This window comes from Schistocerca serialis, chromosome 4, assembly GCF_023864345.2.
Source record: "Schistocerca serialis cubense isolate TAMUIC-IGC-003099 chromosome 4, iqSchSeri2.2, whole genome shotgun sequence".
NCBI lineage: Eukaryota > Metazoa > Arthropoda > Insecta > Orthoptera > Acrididae > Schistocerca > Schistocerca serialis.
The window spans coordinates 63,085,328-63,106,195 of NC_064641.1; the positions used below are offsets into that span (position 1 = coordinate 63,085,328).

Genomic DNA, 20,868 nt, shown 5'->3' on the forward strand with positions numbered 1-20,868 from the left:
GAACAAGTGCGAGTAGGGCTTGCGCACTTAGTTCCCCAGACTAGTCCGAACATACAAAAGGAAACGAGCAGGAGACTTCATTTTATGTATTTAGAGAGAGAAGACTGGATAAAAAAAATTATTTACTTACTAAAACGTGGCAACAACTTACATTTTATGTTTGTTCGCATTAATGTTCGTCTATTATCCTTCTGACGAATGATTAATGCAATGTATGTTCAAACGGAAAATGATATTTTTGTGTGATATAAACACAGTTTACCAAGTTTCATAGTTTCATATTTTTTCTTTGTTTTTCCTGTGAAACCTAGCTCTTCACCGAATTTCATGATTCCAGTTCAACGGGAAGTATCCTACATGCTTTGATGTGTGAATTTGCGAGTTTCAAAATATGTGACATAAATGGCTGAATCTTTTCATCGAATTGACTCAAAAGCTTAAAATTTTTACACCGTCAAGGGAACATAGAGCTTAGTATGTGACATAAATTTGATCTTTATACCCTCACAGGTTCCAGACAAAAAGGGGTCTTAAAATACTAACAGACAGACAAAATGACAAAAAATACTTTTTTTTCGTGTGATTAACAATTTTAGCAATTTTTTACTTTACTTGTAGTGTGAAAATTTGCTTCTTACCAAATGTCGTGTTTCTAGGTCAACAGGAAATACCCTACCGGTTTCGATAAGTGAGTGTTCGAGTTTCAAAATATGTGACATAAATGGCCGGATCGTTTGATTGCATTGACAGAGAAGCTTAAAATTTTTTCATTGCTGAGGGCCACAGACCTTAGTATGTGAAGTAAATTTGAACTTTATACGCCAAGCAATTTCAGAGAAAAAGGGTCTTAAACGACGAACGACAAACAGACAGATATAAAATGAAAAAAAAATTCCTCCTGTTATATAACCGCAAATTAACAATTTTCGAATTTTTTTCCTTTACTTGTAATGTAAAACATTGCTTCTTACCAAATTTCATGATTATATGTCAAAGTGAAGCACTCTACAGGTTTTGACCAGTGAATATTCGAGTATGAAGATATGTGACATAAACGGCCGTTATCTTCTGATTGCATTGACTTAGAAGCTTAAAACTTTTTGCACAGTGAAGGGGACATAGACCTTAATATGTAACATAAACTTGAGCTTCACACCTCTGCCTGTTCATGATAAAAAAGGTTCTAACGCAGTTGGACAGACAGGCAGGCAGACAGACGGACAACAAAGCGATTGTATAAGGGTTCCGTTTTTACAGATCGAGGAATGGAATCCTAAAAATGAGTTCAACGTATTCCAATACTGTCGTCGCATATCGACGAGCACTAGTATTTGCATAAACTCTATAGCCGAGCTGGCAGCTGATGCTGTGCTTTGAGATGTTTCATTATGCATTGAAACCATTTCAGAAGTTTCTAATTTTTGGATGAGATTTTACGTTAGCTGACTGGTAATGCACACGTAGTCTAATGATGGTAGTAAGAGAAACATGCCCCTGAAGTAATACAATAAAAGGACACTAGGCGATTTTGACAGTATTGTAAAATGCCTCTTTTTCTCTTGACACGGCGTGTCGAATAACCTGTGGCGTGATACATGCTGAAGAATGATTTCCTATGCTGGCTTCGGTTTCATCCATCCAGTTAAGAAGACTGACTCGGTAAGAGCCACACCCACTTTCTTTGAAAGATCGCAAATTCCTCAGACCGGTGCCCCATATTCTGCCGCTGCAAAGCCATGTCCTACAGGCGTCGAGTGCAACACTAGAGGGTTTGCTCTCCATGAATTTTCAATCACATTCGGGTATGACAGCATTTTTGGAGCGTATTTGTCCATTTCGTTCTTTATACGGCGATCTGTATTAAAACATACGATCGAGTCCTTTGCCCTTGATCCTCTGGCTTGTTACAGTGATCTTGTTTCGACCTCATCAATTCACCTCCGTTCAGATGATGAAAGGCCTATGCAGACTACACATCCTGCTGCTAGTACACGTACAGTTTGTCTACTTCCGTAGTTAGGTAATTTTTTACTAGTTTACTACTAAAGGATCTTTTCTCTCACAATGTATTTTATATTAAGAATAATTTTAAACTTATCGTTGCGATTTGACAGTTACCAGCTTTACACTTTTACATAGTGAACCGTGGTCTTCATTTACAACAACCAGAAAGTAGATACGTTTATAGTATGAGCAGCTCTCTGGGCCTCTTCAGTTGACGACCCACTATGTAACATCGTAACGTATACAACTCACGTGGAGTAGTTAGTTTTATTTGAAATATATTTTCCTAGTGTTTTACTATCCCTTTCTTTCTCTATTTTTAAACAGATTCGCGATATCTTGGTAACACATCGAAACAGGTAGTGATAATATTTGTGCAACGGCACGGCAGACTGAAATATGTAATCAAAAAAAACGCATACTTTTGTCTTTGCTCGGCTGGGTTTGAAGCGATTATAGTCATAGTAGACAACTAGCCATTAACAGTCGAGCACCTTTACGGCGGAAATGTGAAAGTGGCGTGGAGTAAACTACATGCTTTGATATACAAAGGATTAACACTTCAGCTCAGCCATACGAAATACATTCCCTATACATTATTATTGTCCAGTCTCTCAATATGTTCTTTCTACTCGTATTTGAATTTGTTGTGCTCTGTTCTTCAGTTTGTATTGAAAAGTGACGACCCTTCCAAGCTTCGCAAGGGTAGCACGATATCTGACGATCGAGAGGGTCAAGGCAACATGTCGACACTGTGTAGAGCACGTTGGCGAGCGTTATCCTGTTGGAAAAAAAATCCTGGAAAGCTGTTCATGAATGGCAGAACAACAGGTCGAATCACCAGACTGACGTACAGGTTTCCAGTCAGGGTGCATGACGTCACGAGAGCGCTCTTCCTGTCATACGAAATCGCATCACAGACCATAACTCCAGGTACAGTCTGTCCAGCACACAGACAGGTTGATTGCAGGCCCTAAACTGAACTCCCTCCAACCAGCACACGGCCATCACTGTCACCGAGGTAGAACCAGGTTTTATCAGGAAACACGACAGATCTGAATTCTGCGCTCCAATTAGTTCTCACTTGACACCACTTAAGTCGCAAATGGCAGTAGTTTGGGGTCAGTGGAATGTACGCTACAGGGCGTCTGTGTCGGAGCCATCGTTGAAGTAACCGATTTTAAGCAGTTGGTTGTGTCACTGTGGTGCCAACTGCTACTCAGATTGCTAGTGGAGATGCAGTACGATGCCACAGAGCCATACGCCGAGCACGAGGGTCTTCCCCCTCGGTGGTGCCATGTGGCCGTCCGGAGACCGGTCGTTTTGCGACCGTAGATTCTCATGTACGCTACATTCCTGCTAGGAATGTATGTAGTAGCAGAAGTAACATCCAGCTTCTCGTAGCTCTATTACACCTTATTTAAACTCAGTGAGTTGTCGATAATGAGGTCGTTGTCGCCTGAGTACATTCTTGACTAACATCGACTCATCACGAGCAATCTCAAAGGTAACTAACACTCACGACCGTTACGGCGTGTATTTAAAGCAAACTGATTTGCATCCTCATACCGACGCTACTGTGGGTTTACGGCATCGTTCGTTGTAGGGCCATATTTTTTCGAGGAGGTGGATCCTGCAGGTCCTGTTGCCTGTGCCGTCACTGGAAAACGCTACACTATGTGATCAAAAGTACCCGGACACCTGGCTGAAAATAATTTATAATTTCGTGGCGCCCTCCATCGGTAATGTTGGAATTCAATATGCTGTTGCCCCACCCTTAGCCTTGATGACAGCTTCCACTCTCGCAGCCATACGTTCAATCAGGTGTTGGAAGGTTTCTTGGGGAATGGCAGCCCATTCTTCACGGAGTGCTGCACTGAAGAGAGTTATCGATGTAGGTCGGTGAAGCCTGACACGAAGTCGGTGTTCCAAAACACCCCATATGTGTTCTATGGGATTCTGGTCGGGACTCTGTTCATATTCAATTGGCTCTAAGCACTATGAGACTTAACATCTGAGGTCATCAGTCCCTTAGAACTTAGAACTACGTCAATCTAACTAACCTAAGGACATCACACACATCCATGCCCGAGGCAGGATTCGAACCTGCGACCGTAGCATCAGCGCGGTTCCGGACTGAAGCGCCTAGAACCGCTCGGTCACAGAGGTCGGCTCGGGACTCTGTGCAGGCCAGTCCATTACAGGGATGTTACTGTCTTGAAGCCACTCCGTCACAGGCCGTGCATTATGAACATAAGCTCGATCGTTTTGAAAGATGCAGTCGCCATCCCCGAATTGCTCTTCAGCAGTGGGAAGCAAGAAGGTGCTTAAAACATCAATGTAGCGCTGTGCTGTGATAGTGCCACGCAAAACAACAAGGGGTGCAAGTCCCCTCCATGAAAAACACGACTTCATCGTTATACCACCGCCTCCGAATTTTACTACTGGCACTACACACTCTGTCAGATGACGTTCACCGTGCATTCGTCATACGCACACCCTGCCAGCATTGTGTACCGTGATTCGTCACTCCACACAACGTTTTTCCACTGTTCAGTCGTTCAATGTTGACGCTCCTTACACCAAGCGAGGCGTCGTTTGGCATTTACCGGCGTGATGTGTGGCTTATGACCAGCCGCTCGACCATGAAATCCTAGTTTTCTCACTTCCCGCCTAACTGTCATAGTACTTGCAGTGGATCTTGAGGCAGTTTGGAATTCCTGTGTGATGGTGTGGATACATGTCTGCCTATTACACATTACGAGACTCTTCAACTGTCCGCGGTCTCTGTCTGTCAACGAGGTCGACCTTTAGTCTTTTGTGCTGTACGTGTGCCATCACGTTTCCACTTGAATATCACATCGAAAACAGTGGACCTAGGGGTGTTTAGGAGAGTGGAAATCTCGCGTACAGACGTATGACACAAGTGACACCCAATCACCTGACCACGTTCGAAGTTCGTGAGTTCCGCGGAGCGCCCCATTCTGCTCTCTCACGATGTCTCATGACTACTGAGGTCGCTGATACGGAGTACCTGGCAGTAGGTGGTAGCACAATGGACCTAATATGCAAACGTATTTTTTGGGGGGTGTCCGGATACTTTTGACCACATAGTGTATGATAGTCTTTTATGCACCAACGTCATTCCAATCCTTCAACAGTGTGGATGTGTGGGAAGGATCATTTTTATGGAAGATGGCGCTTCTCCGCACATTGCACAGCCAGTGAAGCAGCTGTTTCAGAGGAGTTTTGGAAATGCTAGAATTACCAGCCGTCATTCCCCTACAGTCTGGCCATCCAAACCGCCTGATTTTAATCCTTTAACTTCTGGCTTTGGAGTTATTTGAAAGATGGTGTGTTCAGTGATCTGATTATAAAAGTAGCTGAAGTGAAAGCACGGATTGCTCACCGCATTCTGAACGTGACCCCTGAGACACTTCCATTTGTTGTTGAACATGCTATTTCTCGATTCCAGCTTGAGACAGAAAACGGTGGCATGTACACTGAACATGCCTTGCGCCTTTCTCACGACCGATTTCATTGTCACTTTTTATGCGGTTTTTGTCCCGAGATCAATTAAAAACAATTTTTTCCCATCCAGTAGGATACGACATTTCATGGTGGTCGGGCTTACGTAATCGACAGTGCCACAACCGTTGAAGCGACATCTAGTGGAATATTTACTTTAATTTCTTTTCATTTTTTTGTTTTGATAACGTTTCCTCCTTAACAGAGAATATGTCGTTCAAATTTGACGTCGGTCTGAGTAGCATGTTTCTTACAGCGTTCTGAAACTGGAACTTGAATTGTAATCACCCTGCACTTTAAACACGGCAGCACGCGACCAGTTTACAGATTACCCGTTTCGGAAATGCTTCCACCCTTGTCCCAAAAGCCAATGATCATGCCTTTTGGACGTCAGATAAATCTCTGTTTCCACTTTACGACAACGACTGCACTGTTTTCCACATCCTGCTGACACACTTTATATGCCCTCCACTGCTAGTGCTGCCACCTGACTTCTGTGAGTGGTTATTGCACTTTGACCTCGTACATAGGCTGTGGTCACGTTAATGTGACTATTTCGTATGTATTGCAGCAAGAGAAAGTCGTTTTCAAGAAAAAATAAAGTCAGTTGTATACACCTGTACCAGCTGTGGAAGATGACCATACAAAACGCTTGTTGTTTTATTCAAACTCATGGAAGCGTGAAAGTTTCGGAAATACACTACTAGCCATTAAAATTTCTACACCACGAAGATGACGTGCTACAGACGCGAAAATTAACCGACAGGAAGAAGATGCTGTGATATGCAAATGATTAGCTTTTCAGAGCATTCACACAAGGTTGGTACCGGTAGCGACACCTACAACGTGCTGACATGAGGAAAGTTTCCAACCGATTTCTCATACACAATCAGCAGTTGACCGGCGTTGCCTGGTGAAACGTTGTTGTGATGCCTCGTGTAAGGAGGAGAAATGCGTACCATCCCGTTTCCGACTTTGATAAAGGTCGGATTGTAGACTATCGCGATTGCGGTTTATCGTATCGCGACACTGATGCTCGAGTTGGTCGAGATCCAATGACTGTCTGCAGAATATGGAATCGGTGGGTTCAGGAGGGTAATACGGAGCGCCGTGCTGGATCCCAACGGCCTCGTATCACTAGCAGTCGAGATGACAGGCGCCTTATTCGCATGGCTGGAACGGATCGTGCAGCTACGTCTCGATCCCTGAGTCAACAGATGGGGACGTTTGCAAGACAACAACCATTTGCACGAACAGTTCGACGACGTTCGCAGCAGCATGGACTATCAAATGGTTCAAATGGCTCTGAGCACTATGGGACTCAACTGCTGAGGTCATTAGTCCCCTAGAACTTAGAACTAGTTAAACCTAACTAACCTAAGGACATCACAAACATCCATGCCCGAGGCAGGATTCGAACCTGCGACCGTAGCGGTCTTGCGGTTGCATGGACTATCAGCTCGGAGATCATGGCTGCGGTTACCCTTGACGCTGCATCAGAGACAGGAGCGCCTGCGATGATGTACTCAACGACAAAACTGGGTGCACGAATGGGAAAACGTCATTTTTTCGGATGAATCAAGGTTCTGTTTACAACATCATGATGGTCGCATCCGTGTTTGGCGACATCGCGGTGAACACACATTGGAAGCGTGTATTCGTCATCGCCATACTGGCGTATCACCCGGCGTGATGGTATGGGGTGCCATTGGTTACACTTTTCGGTCACCTCTTGTTCTCATTGACGGCACTTTGAACAGTGGACGTTACATTTCAGATGTGTTACGACCCGTGGCTCTACCCTTCATTCGATCCCTGCGAAACCCTACATTTAAGCAGGATAATGCACGACCGCATGTTGCAGGTCCTGTACGGGTCTTTCTGCATACAGAAAATGTTTGACTGCTGCCTGGCCAGCACATTCTCCAGATCTCTCACCAACTGAAGACGTCTGGTCAATGGTGGCCGAGCAACCTTGCTCCCCACAATACGCCAGTCACTACTCTTGATGAACTGTGGTATCGTGTTGAAGCTGCATGGGCAGCCGTACCTGCACACGCCATACAAGCTCTGTTTGACTCAGTGACAAGGCGTATCAAGGCCGTTATTACGGCCAGAGGTGGTTGTTCGGGTTACTGATTTCTCAGCATCTATGCACCCAAATGCGTGAAAATGTAATCACATGCCAGTTCTAGTATCATAAATTTGTGCAATGAATACCCGTTTATCATCTGCATTTCTTCTTGGTGTAGCAATTTTAATGGCCAGTAGTGAAGTTGGGCGATACTGGCCAGTTCTACGTCCCCCTTGAACGTCCCTTGAGGCACTAGCCACCGCGGCTTCGCTTAGGAACGGCGGGTTAACGGATACCGCGTAACGGCGCATCGCGCTTCGTCAGCAGCTGGTGATATGGCACCGCTTATTGGTCAGTGACCGCCGCGTCGCTCGCGTCGTGTCCGCCGGCCTTTGCTCTGTCGCACTGCTTGCCCGTTGTTAACAGGCGGCGCCAATCGATCAGCCGCCTGCGACTACGATGCACCCCGTTACTTATTTAATGCTCGTAGCGTCACCTGTTCCCTGCGCACACATTTTCCATTACTATTTCGCTATTTTTTTGTCCGAAGATTGGTTTGACGAGTTCATCATCACCATTAGTCGGCTGTGTCATTACTAGGTCCCGGATTTTACTGACAAGTCATATTTTTTTCTGAACTATTGGGTGAATTTTAGAAAAATTTATATACAAATGTAGGCATTTTAGTGTCGAAAAATGTATTTTGATTGTGCATATAAAGTCGTATTTCAACAAATTTTAGCAATAGGTCATATTGCGGCTAACTTTTAATGTAGGTCATATTTCCGTCAACTTTTGCCAAAAATACATATACCGTTTTTCTCGTATCTTACGGGACGCACGAATAGGAAAATGAGTATGTTGCTCACGAGACAATATTTAACGTGCTCTTATGAAAGACAAACAGATAAATTAGTACACAGCTTTATTGCTTAGGACTGTAGCAGAAAACGGTTCACCACAACAGTCGTTTCCCAAACATACAACATTGTTGCGCAGAGTCGACAATACGCTCGCAGAGCCAACAAAGGCGGCTTCTGCCGTAATATAATCATCGCAGTCGCACAGGTGTTCCCAGTAACCAGTTTGAATACAGCCTTTGCCTTGTTCAACATGCCTAAAGAAAACTGCTTGGACAGCGTGAAGTTGCGAGAAGTTGTTCCAGAATTTGGAGAGAAGTTCTTTAGTACTGATGGGAAAATATTATTTTGTAAATGTTGTTGTTGGTGTTCTAAAAGTTGATGGCTCTGGAGATATGTTCCTACTAACGGGTGAAGTACTGGATAGAGTAAACAATTCGACGATTGCTATTTTGTTTGACAACTCTCTTAAGCTACTGTGGCTGGATGGTGTGAAAAGAGACAACGTTTTGCTGCTTGTGACAGATGGTGCTTCATATATGGCTAAAGCAGCCAAAGGGCTTCAGATTCTGTACCCCAGTATGGTGTACGCCACTTGCCTTGCACATGCGTTGTACAGAGTTGCCGAAGAGGTGAGATCAAATTACCCTGACGTGGACAAATTAATTTCCTGTGGCAAGAAAATCTATGTGAAGGCTCCGCTACGGGTGCAGAAATTCAAGGAACAAGCACCTTCAACGCACTTCCCACCTGAACCCGTTCTTACACGATGGGGTTCTTGGCTTAATGCTGCTGAGAATTACTGCACCAACTACACCCAAATAAAGACAAGCTTCTGTGAGCTTGATAGCGATGAATCAAGTGCTATCAAAATTGTGAAAGAAGTTTTTACAGATATGTTGTCTGGAAACTTGGCATACATCAACGCCAATTTTTCAGTGATATTAAAAGCCATCAAACGACTGGAAGCTGTTGGCACTCAGCTATGTGAGGCCCTGAGTATAGTGTAACATGTGCAGAGTGAGTTGGGTCGAGCTCGTGGTCATGTGGCTGACAAAGTGAAAACCAAATTGCAAAGTGGTCTCCAACGGAATCCTGGATATTCTACGCTGTGCAAGATTAGTGACAGTCCTTCAGGGAATGCCGCAAAATTTGAATATATTGAAACAAAGCTGAACTCCAGTGACCTGGTTGCCCTCAAATACGCTCCAGTGACGTCTTGTGAAGTGGAGAGAAGCTTTTCCAGGAACAAAACTATCCTCAGCGACAACCGTAGATCTCTGAAAATGGAAAACCTGAAAATGCACCTTGTGACCCAGTGCAACTTTCCAGATACTAAAGATTGACATATGGTATTAATAATGTGAAACGCTTTAAGTACTATGTAGAAATAAAAACATTGCTTTACTGTTTCGATAGATGATCTTTTCACTGTACTTTGAGTTTAGAAAATAAGACATTCAGACATTCAAAAAATATGTGCAAATTAGCCACAAACCCTACAGAAAGAAACAACTATATTTTGAGAAGTGATTTTTGTATTACTTTGTGGTGAATAAAAAATTAAGTAAACAAACAAGAATGCTTTGAATAAACTTCTTTTTTATTTATTTTATGGCCTTCATTGGACCACTCTAGTCAAAAATACGAAGTTGTAAACAAGTTGTTACACAGGGATACAATTTGGTTCAACAATTACTTAGTATGATATTTAGGTAATATAATTATTAGAGTCTATTCTTATATGAAAGGTGTTTTGCTCTTCTGTCTGCCCAATATTTCTTCATTCTTTCAGATATTTTCTTTCTTTCTTCATCTGAGACCACTCTTTCTGTACTCCTTTTATTGATTTTCATTTGTAGTCTGGTTTGTGGGTCTTGCAGTATTCTGGTTTTCTCTGTCTTGTTTTATAGGTCACCTACTGTAATTTGGAGTTCTTTTATACCTTCCTTAATTTCTGTCATCCATTTAATGTCGCTCTTGCTATTCCACAATTTTTGGATTATTTTTTTACTAATTCTGTTTTCTGGAGTTCTCATCAGATGTCCAAAGAATGAGATGCGTTTCTTCCTGATCGTGCTCATGACTGGTTCTATTTTCTTATATACTGTTTCATTTGATGGCTGTTCTCCAATGTCCATTTATTTTATACTGTTTATTTATACATGTCCTAATTATTCTTCTTTCTGTTTTTAGTATTCTGTCAATTTCTGCTGTATTAGTTGTTTTGAAGATAGTTTCAGCTGCATACGTTATTTCTGGTTGTGTAACTGTTTTATAGTGTTTTAATTTTGCATCTATAGATAGGCTTTTTTTGTTGTATGTAGTTTTGGTAATGTAATTTGCGTAGTTCAGTTTTTTTATTCTATTCTGCCATGATGGGTTCTCATTTAGATTCTATGTTATTATTTCGCCTAAATATTTAAATTTATCAACAATTTTGATTTCCTGTTCTCCTATTGTAATTTTGTTTGCAAGTTGTGGATCAGTTAGCATAATCTCCTTTTTTCAAATGATATTCTAAGGCCTACTTTCTCTGCTATTTCTTGTAGTGATTTCACTTGTTGCCTGGCTTCTTGAACGGTGTTGGCTAGGAGAGCAAGATCTTCAGCAAATCCCAAACAGTTTAAGCTAATATCATGTTTTGCACTTCCAATTCTTATCATCTTTGGATTGTCCTTGTACCATTCTCTCATTATGTATTCCAGTGCACAGTTGAACAGCAATGGTGATAGGTAGTCACCTTGTCTTAAGCCCTTTTTTATGAGGAATGGTTCTGAAATTTCTCTTCTAAACTTCACTTTTGATTTGGTGTTGGTTAGAGTGAGTTTTATTACTTTAATTAGTTTTGGATGGAGTCCTAGATTTCTTAAAATCTTTAATACGGAAGGTGTGTGGAGACAGTCATATGCCTTCTTAAAATCTACAAATGGTATTGACAGAGGTTTGTTCCGTTTCTTGTAGTATCCGATAGTCAATTTTAAACTATTTATCTGCTCTGCACAGATTCTCCATGGTCTGAAACCTTCCTGATATTCCCATAACTCCTGTTCTAATTGCTCCTTGGTTCCTTCATATAGGATCTTGGATAGAATTTTGTATGTGCAATCTAGGAGAGAGATTCCTCTGTAGTTGTCTGGGTTGCTCTTATCTCCCTTTTTGTGTAGTGGGTGGATGATAGCTGTGGTCCAATGTTTGGGGAATCGTTCTGTTACCCAAATTTTTGTTAGAACCATGTGTATGGAGGTCTTGACTGTCACTAGCGTATTTCCACATTTCAACAAAAACCTGATCTTCTCCACATGCCTTATAGTCATGCTGTCATAGTAGAAGGAGAGGTGATACTCCTACGTGGCGCATCGCAAGTGGCGGATAGGGAAGTCCTCACTGGTTTACCGGCGGACTTGAGTGAAATAAAATAGCTCTCGCGGACCAAACACACCCTCTGCGGTTAACAACCGTAGCTGTAAATCGGAGCTTGCTCCACCTAAGGTTGACAACCTTCGAAAGTCAAAAATGGAAAGGTCTTTTAGGAAAAAAATTCCACCGTCCTGCTCAAAAGGCAGGAAAAGGCTACATCGGATTCCGTGGGTAGTCAACTAGAAAACAGCAACGAATCGGAGCGTTTGCAACCATCAAACTAAAACACAAAAAGAAGATTAAACATGAGCTCACAGATGAACTAAATAAACAAAAAAATTTAATAACAGGGATCCAAGAAATGAGAAACACCACAGAGGACCCATTCGAATCACAAGAATACATAATTTATAATGGGAAACCAGGACCGAGGGCAATGAAACAATGGCCCCAGTTTGGAACAGCGTTTTTAGAAACATAAAAATAATAGATTCAGTAACGGATTTCCAAGCAGTATCACCAAGAATTGCGACTCTAAGCTTTAAAACAATGAATAAAACCTATACAATAATAAACGCTCATGCCCCAACAAATGAAAAAAATTGTCTAACAAACACAAAGGAAGAGGTATATAAATTTTGGGACCTTCTAGAACAAACTGTGAACAGAGCAAATAAAAAGAATGTAAAAATCTTATTGGGAGATTTGAATGCTCTATTGGGAAAAGAAAGGAAATATAAAGATATAATTGGAAAATGGAGTCCACATAAATTTACGAACAAAAACAGTCAAAGACTTGCAGAACTCTGCAGAGAATACAACCTTATATCTAAATCAACATACTTTAAGAGGAAGCCAAGTAAACTTAAAACATGGAAACATCCAGACTGGAGGAAGGGGGAGTGGCAGCTAGATCATGTCTGTATGGACAAAAATTTTCATAAGGAGATCCACAATGTCAAAGTACTGAGAGGAGTAGACACAGGATCAGACCATTATGTAGTTACAATTAAAATCAAATTCACTCCGTTAAAGAAGAGGACCAGAAAACTAATAAAATAAAAAGGAGGTTTGACCCACATCAGCTAATTAAAAATAATAAATACCAAAAAATAACACAAACCATTAAATTAACAGATGATCTAGAACAACTAGTGCCTAATCTTTAAAAAAAGAAGCAGAGAATCTAGCTCCCTTGAACCCACAAAGGATACATGCATGGTGGACATCAGAATATGACAAATTCCATGAAGATAGACACCAAGCATGGTTAAAGTTTCAAACACATAAAACTGAAGAAAATGGCATCAACCTAAAAAATGAAAGAAAAAAAATTCACACAAAATATTAGAAGAATCAAGAGAGGATTCCATAAAGATATTATAAACTCTATAGAAAGTAATTATCATAAAACGAACTCCAGGAACTAATATAAAATCTTTGGGAAACAACTACAACAATATAAGGCCCCTACACTAATACTGAAAGATGAAGATGGAAGAATGACACACAGTAACAAGGAAAATGCAGAAGTCATGGCAAAAGCATTTAACAAACTTCTGAATTGCGTGGAACCCAAAGAACTCTTACAAATCAACATAAATACCCCAATAAAAACCAAACCTAACAAACTAGACCCTTCAAATTTCCAAGAATTAGAAAAAATTCTTAAAGAATATATACACTTCTATTAAGTCATATTTTATTTTTTAAGGTCATATTTATGTAAGTTTTAGGTCATAAATGCTTGCATATTTCACTGTTTTTCAGGTAAATAAAATCTGGGCCCTACTCATTACTGAGTGTCGTGACCTCATTCCTTCATTTATCTCCTAGCTAATGAATCTTTGAATAGACGTCTCCATTCCCAACGTTCTTCAGTCCTTCGTGGTATAATGTGAAGAGAGATATCGGTAATCGTCTTCGCTTCATCCAACCGACTGCTTGCTGGCCTTCCTTGTGCCTTCGATTTGCCTTCGAGGGATTGTTTTATCTAAATTATCTCCTTCTCTTCTCAAAATTTACCCAAGGAGCTGGAAGTATATTTGGCTGACACGGGAAGATAAACTTCTAGTGATGCTAAGTTCTTCTATAATGGAAGCATTGGTTCTTCTTTACGTCCATGGTACCAGTAACATCTTTCGTCAACACAACATCTCGAAGGCATCACTTCAGCTCTTGTCACTAGCTTCCACGTTCCAGGTCTCGCAGCCGTACACCAACAATCGGCCAAGTAGTACGATTCTTCGTTTTATTTCTTTGTCACATTTTCCTGTGTCTTTCATCAGAGATCCTAGATATACACAATCATTCACTACCTCCAGATCCTTTAAGCATACTGTAAGTTGAATTTCATCTAAACATTGGAGATTAATAGCTATTAGTTTGATTATTTTCATGTTTATTCCTAGAACTGAACTTAAAGTAATAGTTTTCACTTTGAAGACCAGAGCCCTAATTCCTCCTCACTTCCTGTAGTGGAATTGTTAAGCGTAGATTGTTGATTATATGCCGCCAATTGAAATTCTACCATCCTAACCATCCAGTGCTCCTCTGACGACAGACTAGGCATAGATGATATAGAGCTTTGGTGACAGTATAAAACCTTGTCTGACTTCCATTTTTCACATCGAAAAAACGCTGAGTATTCACTATTCACCTTTGTGGTTCCAGTTTGACAATCGTAAAGGCCTTTTAGTAATGATACTAGGTCTTTCGGAATCCAAACTTATTTAGCAATGCTACAACTTGTCCCACATAACACAATCAAAGGCTTTTTAATAATCTAGGCAAACAAATGAAAGCACAGAAATCATGACAGTTTTCAGTTATGTGCCTCAAACTCAAGACTGCCTCTCGAGTATTTTTACGTGCCACAAAACATGCTTGTTTTGCAGAAATCCGGGACTGCAGGAATGTCTTTAAGCGTTGATTCATTATGTGTAGGAGGAGTTTGCTGTAGTTCTGTAAATGGATGATGATTATGACGATGATGTTGATGTTTGGTTGGTGGGACGCTCAACTCTGTAATTGGAGCAGCCACTAACTATGGTCCAGTCTTTACATCATTCACCAGTTTTACACACCGTATTATTCATACATATTAAATGTACAGCACCCATACCTTCTTCTCCCATCACAGTCACCATTTCTCTGGAAACCAGCTAGACCTGTTGTTTTTCATATGCTTCATGGCATTTTCGATTTCGTTGAGTGGGATATCAAGTTTCATGTCTGATTCCATACAAATGTTCTCTTCCTCGATGGGATTTCCTTCGCAATAAACTGTTTCACAGTCTTGTTTACATCTAACTATTGCTAATTTTTTGTCACTAATGCTATTACTATTTACATCTTCTAACACCCACGTGCGCGGTTTGAATTCTCGATTAATGCTGTTAATCTTCTTCAAGAGGGCATATGTTTCATTTAGCTTTTTTTATTGTCCTGTTTCAACAGTGAATAAAACGTAATATGCGATGAGACTATTGTTTAACAGCTGCCTTATCCCGAAGGACATCAGTGAACACAAAATATATTAACTTATTGATTTCTGAGAGCAAAAAAATGGTTCAAATGGCTCTGAGCACTATGGGACTTAACATCTTAGGTCATCAGTCCCCTAGAACTTAGAACTACTTAAACCTAACTAACCTAAGGACATCACACACATCCATGCCCGAGGCAGGATTCGAACCTGCGACCGTAGCAGTCGCGCGGTGATGATGAAGAAGGCAACGTTAACAGGAAGATTATTTTTTTTCTTGCGATACAGAAGATGATGTGCTGTGTGGGATTTATCCTCTGTATTGATGCTTCTTTGCTACGCTTGGCAATAATACCTCTACTACTGCAAAGGTGACTTATTCTGATTTCTAATTTACATAAAATGGTAGATTATTAATATGGAGCAAAACGTTACTGAGCCTATGATCGATCGCTGAGGAACGCCCAATAGTGTTTTTCCCCATACATATGATGTGGTACGACTCTAGTGTGCTTTCTTGCAGCTTACTTCTTGAATACGGACTAATCCAAGTTAGTGCTAAGACATGTATTCCAATGAAAATTTCACACAGTTGCTTAGGTGTACATTGATAGTTTGTGTCTACTATTATTAACTGCAGGCATGGCAGAAAATATAGGTAGGGATATATTCTGTTTACAGAATGTAGCTCGCAATCGCCGCAACATCAAGCTTAATTACGGAAAGCAACTTCGATAGCAGCAGTTGCTGTAAACTACACTGATGCGCCAAAGAAACTGGTATAGGCATGAGTATTCAAATACAGAGATGTGTAAACAGGCAGAATACGGCGCTCCGGTTGGGAACGCCTATGTAAGACAAGTGTTTGGCACAGTCGTTGGATCGGTTAACGCTACGACAGTAGCAGGTATCGAGATTTGAGTGAGTCTGAACGTGGCGCTACAGTCGGCGCACGAGCAGTGGGGCACAGCATCTCCGAGGTTGCGATGAAATGGGAATTTTCGCGTACGACCATTTCACGAATGTACCGTGAATATCAGGAATCCCGTTCAAATGGCTCTAAGCACTATGGGACTTAACATCTAAGGTCATCAGACCCCTAGACTCAGAACTACTTAAATCTAACTAACCTAAGGACATCACACACACCCATGCCCGAGGCAGGATTCGAACCTCAGACCGTAGCAGCAGCGCGGTTCCGGAGTGAAGCGCCTAGAACCGCTCGGCCACAACGGCCGGATCAGGAATCCGGTAAAACATCAAATCTGCGACATCGCTGCGGCCGGAAAAAGATCCTGCAAGAACGGGACCAACGACGACTGAAGAGAAATTGTTCAATGTGACAGAAGCGCAACTGTTCCGCAAATTGCTGAAGATTTCAATGCTGGGCCATCAACAAATGTCAGCCTGTGAACCATTCAACGAAACGTCATCGATATGGGCTTTTGGAGGCGAAGGCCCACTCGTGTTGTAACCTTTCCCTTTGTAAGCGGCCTACTGGTTTGCTTTATAACTGACTGTAATTGCATATGCCTCATGAAATTTTACACTGAATAAGGCTATCGTTACTGAAGGAAAATAACACCGGTTACTTGGAGGAAGGTGTACAACAAATTCTCCTGAAGGAAGAATCTATTTTAAATTTAAACTAAATATAGACTATAATTTTGAAATGGGTGGAATATAGGTGGAATATAGTACCATCGCTCACGAACCGCTCAGGAGGGGGGGGGGGGGGGGGGGGGGGGAAGGGTCCAAGTAATATTTACTACAAAAACACATAGAAAACACTGATTAGCTAAAAAAGAGATAATTAAACGGTCGCCAGCCCGCCAGGGTAACGAATCTCCTGAATCTTGAGAAAGATGATGGTAAAGAAATTCAAGGAAATAATCACTGCCGTGGCAACAGAAGGTTGTCACGCATTTCCACACCACAACAATTCACGAGAAAATAAATGAATCAGAAAGCACTGAGTTTGCAGTTACCTATTCTGAAATACTAAATATTGAAAGTAAAGTTAATGAAATTATTGGTTAAATAAATGACTGGTTTAACTTGAAATTTGTTACGTAAAAAAGAATAGCTTTCAGTAACCTCAGTGTAAAGTAATGCAAAATTTAGAAAAAGGCAAGCAACTTAATTTTGATTATTGATCTGGATTTACTTTAAACAGATGAGCAATTGACTTTACTTTTACAATAATAACAATAAAATACATACCAAGCCAGCAGAAGACACTCGCAAAGTTAAATACAGAATAAATGAAATTGCGCACTCTTAATTTGTGCCGTATGTTTAATTATTAGTTTTGCCAGTGAAATTTTACTTTACTTTAACTAGGCTCTGTTATGCAATACGAGAATGAACAGTTACTGAGGCAGAAAATTTAGACTTACCAAATACAACAACTGTCAGTAAATATTTGATCAATTTTCACATTATTACGACACTCGGTGATTGCGTGGAAAGGAAAGGGACCCTTCTTGGTAACAATGTCTGAGGACAACGACAACACAGATGTCCTTCAAGTTTTAAATGTTGCAAGTTATTATACAAGTTATTCAAACTTTGTGAAAGAAATGTTGCTGGGCATAGCCTCTACGTTACTATGTTTGTCAGTTACCAGTCTTACGATGTTGTAGCTGTGCGGACGACGAAGAATGTAGCCGGCGACAATGCTGAGCTGCTGTTGTTGCTGCTGCTTGAGAACCCCGAGTCGTTTCCAGAGCCACGGATAATTATGGGACAGCCAATAGCTGGAATTGTGGCTTCCTCCGCCCGTCCAATCCTACCGTCTTCGGGATAACTCGCGGGATAACAAATCGGGCGCGTCTACATTGGCGCGAGCATAGCTGCACACCGCGTCGGCGGTAGCGCCCGACTAACGCTTCCGCACTCTTTCATCACTCAAGCTCCTCTGCCTCCTCTCTGTTCGCAACGCGACAGAGACTCTCCACACCCAAAGATAAACAACGGCACAGCTACTGCCATTTCGTAGTTGCTATCGATACATTTCAATAACGATCCCTTCGCTATTACCAGCAACTTACAATATTTTCATTATAATTACAATCACTTATATACAGCCAAAATTAAATACGCTGGTGCATGGATTACGTATTAAATATAGTTTCTGTAATACAGCTTACGGCTTCAGAATCAAAAGTACAGACCAAGTTATCAACGAACATTAAACGGCGAAAATTTTGTATAGTGCAGAAGGTGTTTTATCTGCATTTCCGATGTTACACTGTGCGCTTCCTGAGTGCATGACACAAAGCTTTATGCCTCGCCTGGGCCCGTCAACACCGATATTGGACTATTGATGACTGGAAACATGTTGTCTGATCGGACGAGTCTCGTTTCAGATTATCCAGCTGATGGACGTGTACGGGTATGGAGACAACCTCATGAATCCATGGATCCTGCATTTCTGCAGGGGACTGTTCAACCTGGTGGAGGCTCTGTAATGCTGCGGGGCGTGTGGAGTTGAAGTGATATGGGACCCCTGATATGTCTAGATACGACTCTGACAGATGCCACGTACGTAAGCATTCCGTCTGATCGCCTGAATCAATTCATTTTCATTGTGCATTCCGACGTACTTCAGTAATTCCAGTAGGACAATGAGACACTTCACATGTCGAGAATTGCTACAGAGTGGCTCCAGGAACACTCTCCTGAGTTGAAGCACTTCCGCTGCCCACCTAACTCTCTAGACATGAACATTATTGAGCATACCTGGGATGCCTTGCAACGTACTGTTCAGAAGAGATATCTGCCCCCTCGTACTCTTATGGGTTTGTGGACAGACCTGCTTGATTAATGGCATCAGTTCCCTCCAGGACTACTTCAGACATTAGTCGAGTACATGTTACGTCTTGTTGGGCCACTTCTGCGTGTTCGCGGGGACCCTAAACGATATTAGGCACCAGTTTCCTTTCCTTTTCTGTGTACAAGTTCCTGTTTTATTTACTCTTTCAACCCGGAGTGGTAACCTTTTCGTAAGTGCAGCATCACTAGATTTTCAAAGTCTTACTTTTCCCCATTTGGTTGAAGATCCGGCTCCAGGATCTTACATATGGACTACTTAATTTCCTTGTTAGGTGTACCTTATTTCTGCTCTCCTACAGCATGGACTGTTTCGAAACACGAAATTTTATTTTCGGATGCACGTGTCTACAAGTCGTTAAGGACAAATAAACGTTTATATTTCTGATTCGTTAATGCTATGAAACTTACATGCATGATTTTTAAGCAGCTTTTTAGTTATTTAATAATTTCATTATTTATTATTTTTATTAATTACATATTAATTTTGTGCGAATATCAGCGGTGTGTCTGACTTTTAAGTCAGATCGAATCTTTCTGGACTTGAGAGGGTTGTTCCTAGGAAACAGTATTCTGGATGAACAGGGAAAGTGAAGGAAGTAACGCCTTTTGTTAAATGTAACTATCTGTTTAGAAATTTACGTTCTGCAGTGGCATCAAAAGTGTTGACTGTTCTTAGCTATAGCACTCTAATAGTACGACATCCAAAATACTTCAAGTAGTCAGGTTTAGAGGACTGCGCAAGTCTAGAAGACTCCCCTTTCTATCGATTCTTTTTCCTGATTTCTGCCACAAATGCCGATCAGCAACACGGCATAATACCCAAAATACCTAATAAGAATAATAATAATAACATAAAAATAGTTTATTATCCTTGTGGTACTTGTAAATCAAAAGAGGTGCGTTAGTTATGTGAATGTGGCAGTGATGGACAAAGTCATAACAGAGTTTTAAATCTGCACCTTTGTGTCACCCTCATCAGCATAATATTCGAGTAGAATACAGAGATACAAACAAATGACAAAAAAAAAAAACAGGGTAACTCTGTTTAATGAGCAGACACAAGCGGATGGTAGCCTAAATTAATTCGTAAGGTATACATTTCTCGTTCTGTATTGTGCTTTTGAATACATGAATAACAATGAGTAAAAGGGGAAGATGAAATCTTCGTTCATGGTAAAATAATTTCGGTAGAACTAAGAAAGAGATTCACCACACGTTTTGTTTGGAGTATAGTGTTATACGGCAGGCAGTCATGGGCAGTGAAAAAGAAAGATGAAAAATACGTGGATAATTTAGAATGTGTTGTAGAGAAAAATACTTAAAGCGAAATGAACGGACAGGATAACGAATGAAGAAATATTTCTAGGCATGGGAGAGAAAAGAAAAAGTTGTGGGCATGATGAGGTCTGACTGGGACAGTGATACACCGAAGGAAAAGATTGCGAAGAAGAAAGATAGAAGAAGAAGAAGATTTGGAATGCTGGATTAAATTTTAATAAAATTTTACCAACAGATGAAGGAACAGGTGAAAGATGGAGAAAATAGGATGACGTCCATTAGATGCCTGTCGTGAGACAAATACACTGTAGAAGAAACTGCGTATACTTATAGTAATGACAACACTCGTACTGCAATAAATGTTCGTCTCCACAGATCCCCCATACATCTTGTCATCATATCTCACCCAGGTAAGAATAATGGGAGAACTTAAAAGTGCA

The 20,868-nt window shown here is 41.1% G+C and overlaps 1 long non-coding RNA gene across 1 annotated transcript in view; it reads right to left on the reverse strand.

The window, feature by feature from the left end:
• LOC126474046 (uncharacterized) overlaps positions 1–18,241 on the reverse strand; it is a 36,722-nt gene extending 18,481 nt beyond the window's left edge. The window contains exon 1 of the long non-coding RNA XR_007586562.1: positions 17,940–18,241. This is a non-coding gene — a long non-coding RNA (uncharacterized LOC126474046). The remainder of the gene's footprint in view (positions 1–17,939) is intronic.
• Between the last annotated feature and the right edge of the window lie 2,627 nt (positions 18,242–20,868).